Raw genomic sequence first — 16002 nt, forward strand, 5'->3', positions numbered from 1 at the left:
CCAATGCTTTTCCTTGGTGAATGTGGGGGGGGGGAGAGCCATCAGAATCATTCCAGTAGTTGGGGGGCTCCTGGGTCATCATCCTAGGGCGCCCCGCCCCCGCCCTTCACACATCTCCTGAGGCGCCCTGGGAGGGGGTGGAAGGGGTCAGAATCCCCACTTCCCTCCCAACAACCCCTGGTGGGGGTTTCCTGGGGGGGAGCTCGCTGCTCCCCACCCTCAGGCTCACTGTTTGGCTTTTAGCAATGTGAGTGGTGGGAATGGGGGCTGGGGGGGGGCCTCCTCCTGAGAATGCCCGGGTCAGCCAAGCCGCCACACTCTCTGTGGCTTCTGGTGCTGGTGGCTGCTGCAAGGGGGGGTCTCTCCTCTTCCCCCTTGCAAGTCAGCCTGGCCTAGACAGATGTGGGGGGGGGGGCACATTCCCACCCCCAGAGCCAAACTCTTTCTGGACATCATTCCTGCCCTCTGGCAGCAGCTGCCTCCACCCAAACCCCACGCGTTTGGGCAGGGAGGGAGCCCCGGCTCGTGCTGCAAACTGCCAGGGGGGCTCTGCAGCGACTTACTGGTTTCAGGTAGGCATCTCCCCCACCCGTTTCCCCCTCCCGCTGCCTCAAAGGCTGTTCTTTCTGCACATGCTGGGGTCCAACGTTGTGTCCCTGTGTATTATGAATAATAAAGATACTGAGCATCTCTCGCAGTTTCGGAGTGGCGGCTCTCCTGTTGCCCCTGGGCCAGCATGGTGAGGAGAGGGGGGAAGGAGGGAGAGAGGGCTGCTAAGGGTCATGGCATGCTCCAATCGCATGGCAGCCCTCATGAACACATGAAGCTGCCTCATACTGAATCAATCCCTTGGCCCATCAAAGTCAGTATTGTCTACTCTGACTGGCAGCAGCTCTCCAGGGTCTCAGGTGGAGGTCTTTCACGTCACCTTACTTGCCTGGTCCCTTTAACTGGAGATGCCAGGGATTGAACCTGGGACCTTCTGCATGCCAAGCAGATGCTCTACCACTGAGCCACAACCCCTCCCTGTGAGCTCCAGGAGGCCAAAGCAGGAGCATCCTCTGACCTCTGTCCAGGGCTGGGGGGCAGCCCTGCAACTACCAAAAGGTGTGGGGAGCAGAACTGGGGGGGGGCTGCCTTCCTGTGAGTTCTTTGGGATCCCCCGGTTTCCCTTCCTCCATCATGTTCTTCATGGAAGAGCCACGAACCGGGGTCCCAGGTGGCCCGTCCTGTTCTTCTGGGTGCTGGAACAGCAGCCTGCTCCTTCCCGTCTGCTTGCCCCAAACTCCGCCTCCCCAATCGGCCCTCTTCATCTGATCTCTGCCCTTTTGCTTTGGGCAAGGGGGGGGGAACAACAGCATGATAAGAGGGCCTCCCCACCTCCACTTCCTTCTGAGAACTCGTGAGGAACTTTGGCCCGGGCACCTGCTGGGTATTGGGGGGGTGGGCATTTTTGCAGTAAGAGTTGTTCGACAGTGGAACCTGCTTCCTTGAGAGGTGGTGAGCTCCCCCTCTCTGGCAGTATTTAAGCAGAGGCTGGACAAGCTCTTGTCAGGGATGCTCTAGGCTGGTCCTGCGTTGAGCAGGGGGTTGGACTAGATGGCCTGTATGGCCCCTTCCAGCTCTATGATTCTATAGGTCTCTGCCCCCAACTGGGGAAGGGCTGTGATGCTCAGTGTTAGAGCCTCTGCTTGGCATGCAGAAGATCCTGGGTTCAATCCCCGGCATCTCCAGTTAAAAAGGACCAGGTAGCCAGTGATGACGAAGAAGAAAAGTTGGCTTTTACATGCCGACTTTCTCTACTACTTAAGGAAGAATCAAACTGGCTTACAATCACCTTCTCTTCCCCTCTCCGCAACAGACACCCTGTGAGGAAGGTGGGGCTGAGAGAGCTGTGACTAGCCCATGGATACCAAGCTGGCTTCATGTGTGAGTGGGGAAACAAATCCAGTTCACCAGGTTAGCGTCTGCCCATCATGTGGAGGGAAAGACCTTCCTCTGCCTGAGTCCCTGGAGAGCCACTGCCAGTCTGAGTAGACAGGACTGGCCTTGATGGAGCAATACTGTGGTTCAGTCTAAGGCAGCTTTGTGTGAACCCCCCCCCCCCCCAGCGAAGCCATGTCCCCCTTTTTGTAGAGGAGAGCACAATGTGAATCCTGCCTTGAAGGGGGAGATTTGGCCAGGCAGCCGCTGTGCTTCTTGCTTGAAGAGGAATTTGGGTGTGTGTGTTTTTTTTCTTACCTTCTTTCCCCTTTTCAATGTTATTGCAGAAAACTGAACAGGCGTAGAAGTCGAGTGAGGCAGGGAAAGTGCTTCTCTTCTTGCCACCTTCCTTGGTGTCCAAGCCAGCTTGAAGGCAAACTGGCAAAAATCCATCCGGTGCTTGTGGGGAGGGCAGCTGTCAGGGGATGGGGGCTTAGGAATGGGGCTTGTGGATTTTAGGGAGCTTCCCTGTCCTCAAGGCAAGAAAAACCTACTTTGACTGTGATGTTTAAAAGACCACGGTGAGGCAGGGCAAGCCATATGGACCCTCTGGGGGCAAGGGACACTGGCTTGGCAGCCAAAACCCAGCAAACCAGCCATGTGGAAGGAGCCCAGTTGGCGCTCTCAGGCACAGTTCCAACTCTGTGATACCTTTTTTCGAGATACAGTGACCAGAACAGCACTCAGTACTCCAAAGCGAGGCCACGACAGTTTTTCCCCCTGTCAAGTCCCAGCTGGGGTTTTCAAGGCAAGAGAGGAAGAGAAGTGTTTTGCCATTGCCTGCCTCTGCGCAGAGACCCTGGGTGGCCTCCCATCCAAGTACTAACCAGAGCTGACCCCCTGCTTCGCTTCCGTGATCTGATGCGATCGGGCCATCTGGGTCAGGGCCCAGAGATCTGTACAGGGGCATTATAATATTGGTCATTTATTCCCTCAGTTGCTTTTGTATGAATCCCCATAACTTGACGACAGACCAGGAGGACCGAAGCCCCTTTCCCCCACCCCCAGCGGGCGGCTTTCTGGCCAGGACGGCTTCAGGGAAGGACTGGCGCAGGGTGGAGCCAGGCGTCATTTTCAAGGCATCCTTTCATCCCCACTGGCTCCAAGGGGTTCCCTTTGCTTGTGGCAGCTACACTGCCACCCTCCTTGATTTTTGCCACCCGGCCCTTGGGCTATTTCAAAGCAAGCGCCCCTTCCCCCTTGGCTGCCGAGCAGGCTGTTCTTTCACCCTGTCCCACCCTTCTTTGAAATGGCGACCCAAAGTGGCTTACAACCTCCTCCCCTTCGTTCTATCCTCACAACCCTGTGAGGTGGGTTAGGCTGAGAGCATGGGGCGGGCCCCCTGAGGACACCCAGCAAGTGTCCATGGCATGAGCGGGAATTCGAACCTGGGCCTGCCAGCTCCCAGCCAGTAACTCCAACCACTGTCCCAGGGTGGCCCCCCACTGTGCTGCAGCGGGCAAAAGGGCGCCGTGAGGAGCCACAGTGTGTGTGTGTGTGTGTGTGTGTGTGTGTGAGACTTGGCTCACCAGGTCTTCCAGCTGGTCTGGCCAGGGGGGCCTCCTTCCTTGAGCTGTCGGGTCAAGCCCTCTCGGAGCCTTTGGGGGCTGATGTGGGGCAGCCAGTGCAGGGGGGGCTACGAGTCTGGTGCTGGGAGGGTGGCAGCCGGGTCCTCCCCAAGGTGGGTGGTTCTTGCTTCTCCTTCCTCCTTGTCTCCCACGAGTGGCCGGAGTCTGCAGCCGCGGGCGAGGATGCTCCTGGGGAAACCCAGCGGTGTGTGGGGGGGGGGGAGGCCAGAGACCCACAGCCGCCTGCCAGAGGAAACCCAGACACCCCATACATAAAAACCTTTTATTGATAATTTAAAGGTTAAAACTCTGTGTCTGGCTTTGCCTCCGGGCTTGGCTGTGGGGGGGGGGGGAGACACACCTTTCGCAGTTCGTGCCACAAAACGGGGCCAGGAAAAACGCTCCTCCTGTATCTGAAGGGGGCACTGGGGGGGGGGGAGTCCGGGGCGGAGAAGTCTGAGACGGAGGAGGGAGGTGTGGGGCAGCATGTAGAGCCCTCACCAGGACAGGGGTTGCGGGTGCCACACTGCGGGGGGGGGAGGCGGTGTCCTTGGTTTATTGCAGCGGGGGAACGACAAAAGGGGCAAGCCCCCCCCCGAGACCCCCTCCCTGTAGACCCTGTTGCACTTTGCGGAGAGCTCGCCGAGCGGGCCGAGCGCAGCGCCCTGCCCCGCCGCCCCTACAAGTCGATGGTGTCGCTGCCCACGCTGAGCGCGTCGATCTGGCGGCACACGTCGAGGAACTCCTCGTGCAGGAGGGCGGCGGCGGCCCCCCGAGGCGGCCCCGGCTGCCCCGCCGAGGCGAGCGCCTCCTGCGAGGCGGGGGCCAGCGGCCAGGCCTGGCGGGCCGGGGGCGGAGGGGAGCGCGGCGGGGGGCTGCCGCCGCCGCCCTCGCGGGCCCCGGGGAGCAGGCGGGCGCTTCCCGGCGGGCTGGGGGAGAGCGCCGGCGAGGAGGAGGCGTCGTCGGGGGTCCGGGCGGGCGCCAGCTCCAGGCACGAGGCGGTGCGGAAGAGGTGGGCGTCGGAGGGGCGCGGCCGGGCGCAGCGCAGCGAGAGGGTGCTGGAGGCGGCGAGGGGCGCGGGGCCGCCGCCGCCTGGGCCGGGGAAGAGCCCCTCGCTGCACAGCGCCTCGTCGATGCTGCGGCTCAGGTCGATGGGCGAGGGCGGGCGGAAGTCGTCCGTGGGGTCGGCGTCCAGGGTGAGGCTGAGGCGGGCGGGGCTGGCGGGCGGGGCGTGCAGGGGCAGGTAGCGGGCCTGCGGGCCCTCGGGGGGCGGCGGCGGGGGCGGCTGGTCGCGCGGGGGGCCCGGCGCCCAGGGGCCGGCGGCGGGCAGGGCGGGGGCCTTGGCGGCGAGGCGCTGGGGCGAGCGGCGGGCGCAGCAGGGGCCGTCGGCGGGCGCGGCCAGGAGCGGGCGCAGGGCCAGCAGGGCGAGCGGCAGCCCCACGCCCGCCTCGGCCAGGCGGCCGGCCAGCTGCAGCGCCCACCAGGGCCAGGGCGCCAGCCGCGCCGCCCGCCGCCCGCCGCCCAGCGCCTGCAGCAGCCCGTAGGCGTGCAGGGCGGCGCCCAGCAGGCCGGCGAGGGCGGCGGGCAGGGCGCAGCGGCGCGCGCCGGCCAGGGGCGAGCGGCAGGCGGCGGCCAGCAGGGCGGCGGAGAGCAGCGCGCCCAGCAGCGCCCACAGGCCGCGCGCCGCCAGCAGCACCAAGGGCGCCTGGGGCCGGCGGGCGGCGGCCAGCGCCGCGCCCGCGCCGCCCGCCGCCCAGTGGAGCAGCAGCGGCAGGGCCAGGCAGCACGCGGCGGCGGCGGCGGCGGGGCGGCACGGCGGCGGGGGGCGCTTGGGCGGCGGGGGGCGGCGGGCGAGCAGGCGGGCGGCCAGGGCCAGCGCCGAGGCCAGGCAGGGCGGCGGCAGCTCGTGCAGCAGCCGCAAAGGCAACTCCGGCAGCGCCGCCCGCCGCCCGCCCGCCTCGCCCAAGAGCAGCGCCGCCCGCGCGCCGCCCGCGCCGGCCAGCAGCAGCGCCAGCAGCGCCAGCAGCCGCCGCGTGGGGCGGGCGTCGGGGGGGCGTGGGCAGGGCGCGGCGGCCAGCGCCCCCAGCGCCAGCGCCGCCAGCAGCCCGGAGAGCGCGCCGGCGCCCAGCAGCTGCGCCTGCCACGCCGCCCCCCAGCCCGCCGGCGCGCCGCCCCGCCCCGCCCGCAGCGCCACCGGCACGGGCAGCCCCGGCGCCAGCAGCAGCAGCGCCCACGGCCCGGAGCCCTCCACGCCCGCCCCGCACTCCTCGGGCCGCTCGCGCCAGCAGCCCGGCGCCGCCGCGAAGGCGCCCTCGCTGCCCGCAGAGGCGGCCGGGCTGCTGGACTCTGCGCCTGCGGGGAGACAAGAGGGGAAGGGGGGGGCAGCCGTTAGCGGGCTGCGACACACGGGACACAACCCCACCCCCCCCACCGGTCCCAGTCCCATCTTCTGGCTCCTGTGACACCCCCCCTCCGCCCTCACCTTGGCCAGCATTTTTCGACGGAAATGTCCCAATAAAGAGTTTCACTTCTGAAAAACAGGCCTTCTCTGCCTGAGACCCTGGAGAGCCGCTGCCAGTCTGAGCAGACAGTACCGATGCACCCGTGGGCTGATTCAGGATAAGGCAGCCTCGTGAGGAGGGGCTGTGGCTCAGGGGAAGAGCCTCTGCTGCTTGGCATCCAGAGGATCCAGGATCAATCCCCAGCTGCTGTAGTTAAAGCATCTCGGGTAGCAGGTGAGCCACAGCCCCTCCCCTGACTCTCCAGGGTCTTAGGCAGAACATCTGCTTGGCATGCAGAAGGCCCCAGGTTCAATCCCCCCCCCCCACATCTCCAGTTAAAGGGACTAGGCAAGTAGGTGATGTGAAAGACCCTTTTTCTGCCTGAGACCCTGGAGAGCCGCTGCCGGTCTGAGTAGACAGTACTGACTCTGATGGACCAAGGGTCTGATTCAGTAGAAGGCAGCTTCCTGTGTTCAAGAGCCGTTGCCAGTCTGAGTAGACACAACTGACCTTGATGGATCAAGGGGGTCTGATTCTGTAGAAGTCACCACCTCATGTTTGTGCATTCCTAGTGCTCAGGGCACAGATGAGGAAGAGGCTGCTGACCCATCAGAGGGGCTCAGCTCCCCCCCAGCCTTCAGCCGCAAGGGAGGCAACCGCCACCCCCTCCTCCTGGACCCCGGGGCAGAAGCCCAAGTCTCAGACTCATGAGCTCGGGGGGGGGGGCAGGGGGCAGGCTGTAGCTTTGCACCAGAAGTATCCCTTCTCAGCCCCCAAGTCCAGAGTCTCAAATAACCTTGCTTGAAGTGACCAACAGTTGAACCAACCCCGGTACTTTGAGTGGGAAACACCTTGAAATTACAGGGAATTGAGAGCTTCTTCCGCCAATGAACCACCAAAAGAAGCAATTGCTGTGAATGGGGAGGGGGGGATGAAGGGAGGCAGCCTGTTCATAGGATTTGGAAGCCCCCCCCCCCAGGGCTGCAATTTGTATTCCATTCAAGGAAAAGCTTCCAGATGTGACACTGAGGAAAAACAAGTTGCCGCAAACCCACGTTCTGAAAATGAAAAGGGTCTCCCTCCCTGAGAGTGGGCGCCCTGGAGTCGTCCAATCCATTTTCCTTCCTAGACCCGCCTACAGACAGGTGAAAAGAGGAGGCTGGAAATTTGCCCTGACCTGGATCTAGTCTGATCTCGTCCAAACTCAGAAGCTAAGCAGGGCCAGCCCTAGTTAGTACCTGGAAGGGAGACTTTCTCCTAAAGTGGTTCATGGGGGAGACATCGATGGGGTACAGAAAAGACAGGCTGGGAGGCAGAGGTGGGCCCTGCCAAGAACCATGGCAAAATGAGGGCTCCCAAAGGTGACGGCGGGGGGGGGGGAAGCTTTGTCATGAGCTGATCCATGAAGATGTGACTCATAAGCAACACAGATTTCTCGAACAGCCCCCAGAATTCGGGGATCAGGATGGAAAGGTGACAGAATCGCCCGGCAGCCGCCTCCCTCTTGGTAACAAAGGCGGAGAAAACCGCAGCTAGGAAATTTCCATCCACCCCATGGCGTGGGTAGGCCAGTGGGATCCTCATCTGCACACATTGCCTCGTTGACCTGACCCTGCAACAAACCAAGAGCCCTTGTTAGCCATTAGAGCTAGCCACTGAACCTCCATGTGCAGAGGCAGTATATCTCTGAACTTTTGGGAGGGTGGATAATAGGAGAAGGCTGTTGCCTTCCTGCCTAGCTCATGGGCTTCCCCGGGGCATCTGTGGGAAACTCTTCCTGCCAGGTGAGCAAATGCCCGTCGCTGAGCCAGCAAGGAAGGGCACCTGCCTCCTTCCTCCTGCCCGGTTGTGCGAGCGAAATTTGCCTGGATTCCTGGCTCCTGGGAGCTGCTGTGTGTTCTGGGGAGGCCACAGGACTCTGCAAACAGTACCAGGCAGGCTGATTGTTCCTCTAGGCAGCTGCGACCTTTCCCAGTTTTCTTTCAGTCTAGCTTGGGGTGGGGGGAGCTCATGCACTGGAGCTCATGCATGGTTTGTCCGTGTATTTTGGGCCCCCTCTGGAGCTCAGAGGGGTGGGGAGAGCAGCTGTCTTCCTCATATTCAGCAACCTCAGCAAGTCCCTTCAGCCCCACAATGAACTGCCAAACCACAAGTGATATGATAACCATCTTCAAGTACTTGAAGGGCTGTCATATAGAGGAGGGTGCCGAGTTGTTTTCTGTTGCCCCAGAAGGCTGAACCAGAACCAAAGGATGGAAATTAAATCAGAAGAGTTTCTGTATAGACATTAGGAAGAAGTTTCTAACAATTAGAGCAGTTCCTCGGTGGAACAGGCTTCCCTGAGAGGTGGTGAGCTCTCCTTCTTTGGGGGCTCTTAAGTAGAGGCTAGATGGCCATCTGTCAGCCATGCTGATTCTATGACCTTAGGCAGATCACGAGAAGGAGGACATCTCGGCCATCTTCTGAGCCTGGAGTAGGGGTCACTGAGGGTGTGGGGGGGAGGTAGTTTGGAATTTCCTGCATTGTGCAGGAGGGTTGGACTAGATATCCCTGGTGGTCCCTTCCAACTCTGATTCTAACTTTCTTCTGTTGTCCTCTCCCCATATTTAAGAAGGGGGCACTTAACTCTCCAGGCTGCCTTCCCATTCTGACAGCTGGCAAAAATGCATTTCAGACTTTTGTTTCATCTCCCCAGTTCAACACAATCCTTTGGAATTCTTCAGTGGTGCAGGCAGAGGAAGAGCACACATAGAGATCTGCCTTTCCAGATGGGGCAAGCTTTTCCATTCCACTGCATTCTTCATCTGGCAAAAGGGGGAGTGGGGGGGAGCATGGGATGGCATCAGCTCTTCCACCTCCCTCACTGTATTAGGCCGGGCTGCTCCTGACAGGCAGGCTACGCTGGCACTGGGATTCTTCCGTGGAGGGTTCTCCTCCCACAGAGTTGGGGGTGTGTGTGTGTGCCATGGAACCAGATCTGTGTTCTCAGGTTAAACCACCGAATTCTTTGGCTTGGCGCACCAACTCTGTCAGATGTCGTCTGGATCCTGCTAGACGTGCTTTTCTGTTATTTTTAGCTGCTTGTACAATTGAAATTGCCTTATAGCGAGTCAGACCGTTGGTTCAACAAGGTCAGTATTGTCTACTCAGACTGGCAGCGGCTCTCCAGGTCTTCAGGAAGAGGGCTTTCACACCATCTAACACCAGATCTTTTAACTGGAGATGCTGGGGACTGAACCTGGGACCTTCTGCTTGCCAAGCAGATGCTCTTCCACTGGGCCACAGCCCCTCCCTGTGCTTTGTATGTCCATTGGGCTAGAAAGCTGAGCAGAGAAGGCTGACATCTGCCCTTGCCCAGAAAGCCCTCCCCCCCCCCAGCAGAGACCCCTCAGGCTGTCCTGACAGTCATGTCTCTCTCCCCACCCCCCGCACACACACACACACTCACACAAACACAGGAGTGGAGCTGTTTGGCGCCTGCCCGGGCATCTGCAGCAGCCCTGGGGAGGGGTGATCCCCTCAGTGCCGCGGGCTTATCAGCAGAGCCCGCTTGGATTTGCCTCACTGGGGAATAAGCCTGTGGAAAGGGTGGGGGGGGTGAGGGAGCTGATTCCCTGCTGATTAATGGCACTTATTCTGAGGTCAATGTGCATAGAATTGGCAGCTTTCGCTGGTTCCTTTTGCTTTCTTTCCTCTTCTGTTTCTCCCCCTCCCCTCCCAGTCTGCTTCTTGTTTTTGTCATGGGGGGAGGGCAGCTCTGTGCTCGCCAAAGTCGACAGATGTGAGCCCGCAGGTGAGAATAACATTTAGTAGCTTGGGAGAAACAGCTCATATCTTTGTAGATCCCTCCTAAGCCTGGTTACTCACAAGTACATGGGTAAAGGAAATTAGCCAGGGCTTCTGGATAACTTGTAACGAGGTTAAATTGTATATTTAACTATTAGAGCGGTTCCTCAGTGGGACAGGCTTTCTCAGGAGGTGGTGAGCTCTCCTTCCCTGGAGGTTTTGAAGCAGAGGCTAGATGGCCATCTGTCAGCAATGCTGATTCTATGACTGTAGGCAGATCATGAGAGGGAGGGCACCTTGGCCTTCTTCTGGGCATGGAGTAGGGGTCACTGGGGGTGGGGGTGGGGGAGGTCGTTGTGAATTTCCTGCATTGTGCAGGGGGTTGGACTAGATGACCCTGGTGGTCCCTTCTAACTATGATTCTATATCAGTTCCCCTTGGTACAGCCGTTTTTTAAAAAAATCACAAAACCACACTGATTCTCTGTCTTTTCTATGTATCATTTGGAGGAAGCAACATAAACCTTGTAATCATTTTCCTTTTTTGAAAAAAATTGTGATGCCTCACAGGGCAATAAAACAGTGTCTGGCTACTTAAAACTGGGCCATGGTTTGAACCATATATGTCGATAACACAAATTACAGGGCTGCATGTACGAAGAACCGAGGGCTCACGGTAGTTTATGTGTGGCTTTTGAAGGCAGATAAATCACTCTGACCTTTGGCCTCAGGTTTATTCCAGAACAGGAACGATGGGGAATGTTGGGAAATTCTCCACCACAACCACCATCTCACGCATACCCATCCCTCCAAGATAGTATATTCTCTTAGGGGTTTTAATTGCCCAGTTTCCCCATTTTCCTCTGTTTGTTTAACTAGCTCTTAACAGTTCCAGGGCAAAGACTGTGCTAGCACAGGCCATCCCCCCCCCCTCCTTGATTTAAGAAATAAATATTTTTCTGCATACCTACAAAGTCTTCTGTCAAGTCACAGCTGACTTATGGCGACCCTATAAGGATTTCAAGGCAAGAGACATTGAGAGGTGGTTTGCCATCACCTGTCTCCGCCGTCACACCCCTGGTATTCTTTGGAGGTCTCCCATCCCATTGTGTTCCAAAGCACCCAATATATTAGGCATGCTCCTCTGATCCTGGAGAGAATAGGTATATGGGGGCACCATTTTTTGTACTTTTGCCCCCCTTCCCAAAAAATGTAGATTCAGCCCTGGGCTCTTGGGTAGGGATGCTGCACACTTTGCGGTGCACAGATTTGTCAGGCGAACACAACCGTGTCTGGCAGCTGCGTTCACCTGTTGGCTGAGCCTCCGCTCTGTTTGCTGCCTGCCCCCCCCCCCCATCCATCTCAAACAGCGGCTGTTCAGCTTCCCGGCTGCAGTGGTGGTATTTTGTTTCCTTCTGCCTTGCAAGCCAGATTTGCATCTGTGGTTTGCATCTGTGGGGTAGAGGAAATCAATTCTTGCCCAAGGTCATGAACGACGGGTCTGGTAATTAAATGGCATTGGGGGGTGGTTACTATAGCAAAAAATGCACGTGTGAAATAAACCCCACGATGCCACATCAACTCAAACACCAAACAGGCACTTTTTCTTAAATACGGTGTTTATAATCACTGACTCACTGCCTGAGTGGGTGACTTGATTTATGCCATCGGCAGCTGAGTGTTCAGCAGTGAGGACCCGCTCGGTTGGGGGAAGGGGGGGTCTCCCATCAGGCTGTGTGAGAGCGGGCAGGTGGGGAATGCTGACCAGGGCACTGCCCTGTACTTTTTGAAGGTTCAAAAATAAAACCCATAGTCAGAAGGGAGGGGCCGTGGCTCAGTGGTAGAGCATCTGCTTGGCATGCAGAAGGTCCCAGGTTCAATCCCCGGCAGCATCTCCAGTTAACAAGACTAGGCAGGTAGGTGATGTGAAAGGCCCCTGCCTGAGACCCTGGAGAGCTGCTGCCGGTCTGAGAAGGCAATACTGACCTTGATGGACCGAGGGTCTGATTCCGCATAGGCAGCTTCATATGTTCATGCGTTCATCTTGGGGAGACCACAGCAGCATTCTCCTGCCTGCGTTCCACAGCACCTAATGTAATAGGCATGCTCCTCTGATATTAGAGAGAATAGGCATGTATCATGACTAGGATCCATTTTGACTAGTAGCCATGGATAGCCCTCTCCTCCATGAACGTGTCCTCTCCCCTCTTAAAGCCTTCCAAGTGGGCAGCCATCACCACATCCTGGGGCAGGGAGTTCCACAATTTAACTATTCTTGCTGTGCAGCAGAGAGACAGGGAGTATCACTATGGTTGTCCAGAGGTGCATTTCCTTTCTCTCCCACCCCTTACAATGTGGGCCTTGGGGAGACCTTAGTGTGGCTGAACCTGATTGGATATATGGCATCGTTTGATCTTGTTCGCTATGTGATCACTCATTGGCTGGAATCGTACAAAGAAGTCTCCCCTTCCCATAAAATCAATGAGACCCAGAAGCGACAGACTAGGAAGCCGCAGCTCCAAACAGGCAGAAAGAAGTGGGTTAGAAAGTGGAAGGGTTTTTTTTTTCTGCACTGTCAACCCTCCCCTTTCCCACAGTTGAATTAGTAACTTCACCATGAAAAAGTGAGCCTTGCAAAAATTTGGCTCAAAACTATGTTACATGTGTGCATGTGCACCCTCCCCACACTCCCATACATGACTGCCTCCGTCCTTCTCTGCCGAAACTCCTCTCTAACCCCTTATCCGTTCACATATATCTGCCCACTGAAGTGTGCCCTTGCTTAGTTGATGTGGGAGTCAGGCTGGGCAGAAAGAGCCACGCCCCCTGGGCTGTGGATGGAGGAGCAAAGAGAAGACCCTGAGCACAAGCCACCCACCCACCCCCAAGACAGGAAAGCCAAACTGCTGGAGGTGCTGGGAGGAGGAGGCCTGGCTCCTCAGAGGAGCAGAGGCAGGACTCAGCCCTGGCATACCTTCTCAAGCAGCAGAATTCAGCCCTAGAAGATGTGAAGCCGACCGCAAGAGAGGGCTTCTGAGCTCCGGAGGACCGCCTGGGGAGGAAAAAATGCCTTGTCCCTTTAATGGAGGCTTTGGCGAATGTTCTGCACCAGGTGATGTCAGCTTATGGTTGCCAGGTCCCTCTTTGCCACGGGAGAGAGGGTTTTGGGGTGGAGCCTGAGGAGGGCAGGATTTGGGGAGGGGAGGGACTTCAATGCCATAGAGTCCAATTGCCAAAGTGGCCATTTTCTCCAGGGGGACTGATCTCTGTCGGCTGGAGATCAATTGTAATAGTAGATTTCCAGCTAGTACCTGGAGGTTGGCAAGCCTATGTTAGCTACCTCCATGCCCTGAAAAACTTCTGTGGTCCATTTCCACCCATTAAGCCTTCATTCAAAGGGCAAGACGTTCCCCCCCCCCCCGGTCTGCTGGCAACCCTACTCTGAGCATGTGTAGAGCTGCACCGAGGAACCGTAGCCAGCCCCTGGCAGTCGATACGCAGGTACCTGGGCTTCCACATCAGGAGGTGTCCTTTGCAGACAGCCTTGTGCCCGTGGCCTCTTTTTGAAGCAGTGCGGAGCGTACCGGCCCCACGTTAATGAAGGCAGAAGCCGCAGACCCCATGCAGAAGCCAAACTCTTTATTCTCTAAACTCTATGGACACGCGCTCACGCGCACGCGCACGCGCACTCCCTGTCTTGCCCACTCCTCCTTCCAGAGTTCTGAGCACGGATTGGGGCTGCCTCCCGGTGCCCACCGAGGCTCACCGCCCAGAGACAGGCAAGGGCTTCACCAGGCAGCTCTCAATGTGCTCAAAGATGGAGTAGGGGTCCTGGTCGGCATTGAGCAGAATGCCGTTCTCGTAGAATTCCTCCATCTCCCTCACTTGCTGGTGGTACAAGTCCGCCTTCACCTCCACCCGGTCAGGCCGATCCTTGGGGTTCTGGCGCAAGCGCTGGTTCACCACGGAGTCGGTGGGGGGCTTGAAGATTCTGTGGTACCTCTCCCCCGAGACGGGGTCGGTGGCCCGTTGGCTGAGGCGCTGCAGGGCCACCTCGGTGGGCAGGTTGAGGAAGAACACCCGGTTGGGCTCGAAGCCGGTGTGCTTCATGAGACGCGCTTGGTCCACGTCACGGGGGAAGCCATGGAGCACCCAGCCGCGGGCCAGGCAGTCCTGCTCACTCAGCCGGTCCTGCAGCACCCTCAGGACGATGCTGTCGCTCACGGGGTAGCCACTGTCGAAGAAGGGCTTGATGAGCTCACCCACCGGCGTGCTGCCGGCCACTTTCTCCCGCAGCAGGTCCCCCAAGCGGAGGTTCACCAGCTCGTATTTCTGGGCCAGCAGCGCGGCCTGCAGGCGCTTGCCGCTGCCAGGGGGCCCCAGGAGGATGACGCGGGGGCTGAAGGGTGCATTTGAGTGCGGGCGGCTTTGCACAAACTTCAGGGCCTGGGCAAAGACATCCACGCAGGGCTGGTCGGCGTTGATGGCCTTGTGGTTGTCCTGGTAAGTCTGGATGATGCCAGGGATGTTACGATGGCTCTCCATGAGGCGGCTGGCGGTGGCTTGCTCTGAGATGCCTTCCGGGACCACCAGCCGCCTCTGCACGAAGAAGTCTATCGGCCAGTCAAAAGTGGCATGGTAGACTTCGTGGGTGATGGGGTCCAGCCGCTTGCCCAGGTTCCTCTCCACCAGGACGGTGTCTGGCGCGTAGAGTACAATGACGTGTCGAGGGGCGATGCCCTTGGCCTGCAGCTGCAGGGCCTGCTCCCTCGTCTTGGGAAACCCATCCAGCACCCAGCCCTGGTTCTCACAGTCCTCCGCAGACAAGCGCTCCTCCAGAAGGGAGGCCCACAGCTCATCAGGGATCGGCTCCTCCAGGGCCAGGGAGGAGAGGGCCGACCTGGACAATGTGAGGTTCCTCCGATGCATGAGGTCCTCTGGGCAAAGGTAGGTTGTGCTAAGATGCTTGCAGATCCAGCGGGCGATGGTGGTCTTGCCAGAGGCGGGCGGCCCCACCACAAAGACCCTGGGCACCTCGTCGTTGTCCTTCTGCAGGTGCTCGATTATGAATTCTACAGGATCCTCAGGGCGGTAGATGAGGAGGGCTTCCATGATGGACTGCATGAGCTCAAAGATCTGGTGCTTCTCGGCATAGAGGCCCATCGCCGGAAGGATCTGGTGGGGTCTGCTAGTGGCATCCATCTCTCCCTGCTTCTGCCTGCCTGAGCCAGATTCTGAAAGTGAGCACGCATTCCGAGGCTTCTCAGCAACACATGGTGATGTCACAGTCCTCGGAAGCAGCATGTGGAAGGAAAGCGCACGCGTGCACCCCACACACACACACCTTGCATCAGAGAATCATAAGAGTTGGAAGGGACCACCAGGGTCATCTAGTCCAACCCCCTACACAATGCCGGAAATTCACAACTACCTTCCCCCCCCACACCCCCAGTAACCCCTACTCCATGCCCAGAAGATGGCCAAGATGCCCTCCCTCTCATCATCTGCCTAAGGTCATAGAATTGGCATTGGTGACAGATGGCCATCTAGCCTCTGCTTAAAAACCCCCAGGGAAGGAGAGCTCACCACCTCCCGAGGAAGCCTGTTCCACCGAGGAACTGCTCTAACTGTTGGAAAATTCTTCCTAATGTCTAGACGGAAACTCTTTGGATTTCATTTCAACCTGTTGGTTCTGGTCCGACTTCCTGGGGCAACAGAAAACAACTCGGCACCTTCCTCTCTATGACAGCCCTTCAAGTACTTGAAAATGGTGATCATGTCCCCTCTCAGTCTTCTCCTCTTCAGGCTAAACATACCCAGCTCCTTCAACCTTTCCTCGTAGGACTTGGTCTCCAGACCCCTCACCATCTTTGTTGCCCTCCCCTAGACACGTTCCAGCTTGTCTAAATCTTTCTTAATTTGCGGTGCCCAAAACTGAACACAGTACTCTAGGTGAGGTCTAACCAGAGCAGAGTAAAGCGATACCATCATCCACAGCTCTTACTATGTAGTGGTAAGCCCTTAAGAGGGGTGTTGAAGACCCCTGCAAGATCAGGCTGTATTCTGAGCAATTCTGCCCCCACGTTGTCCTCTTATCCCCTGACTGCTAAGCTTATTCAGAGCCACTGTAGTGTAGGGGTTAAGAGCGGTGGGCTCTAATCTGGA

General features: G+C 58.3%; 1 non-coding gene across 1 annotated transcript; it reads right to left on the reverse strand.

The window, feature by feature from the left end:
• Positions 1–951: 951 nt before the first annotated feature.
• TRNAA-GGC (transfer RNA alanine (anticodon GGC)) lies at positions 952–1023 on the reverse strand. Its single transcript has one exon. It is a non-coding gene; the product is annotated as a tRNA-Ala (tRNA).
• Positions 1024–16002: the final 14979 nt, after the last annotated feature.

Source organism: Euleptes europaea, chromosome 3 (assembly GCF_029931775.1).
Source record: "Euleptes europaea isolate rEulEur1 chromosome 3, rEulEur1.hap1, whole genome shotgun sequence".
NCBI classification, from domain to species: domain Eukaryota; kingdom Metazoa; phylum Chordata; class Lepidosauria; order Squamata; family Sphaerodactylidae; genus Euleptes; species Euleptes europaea.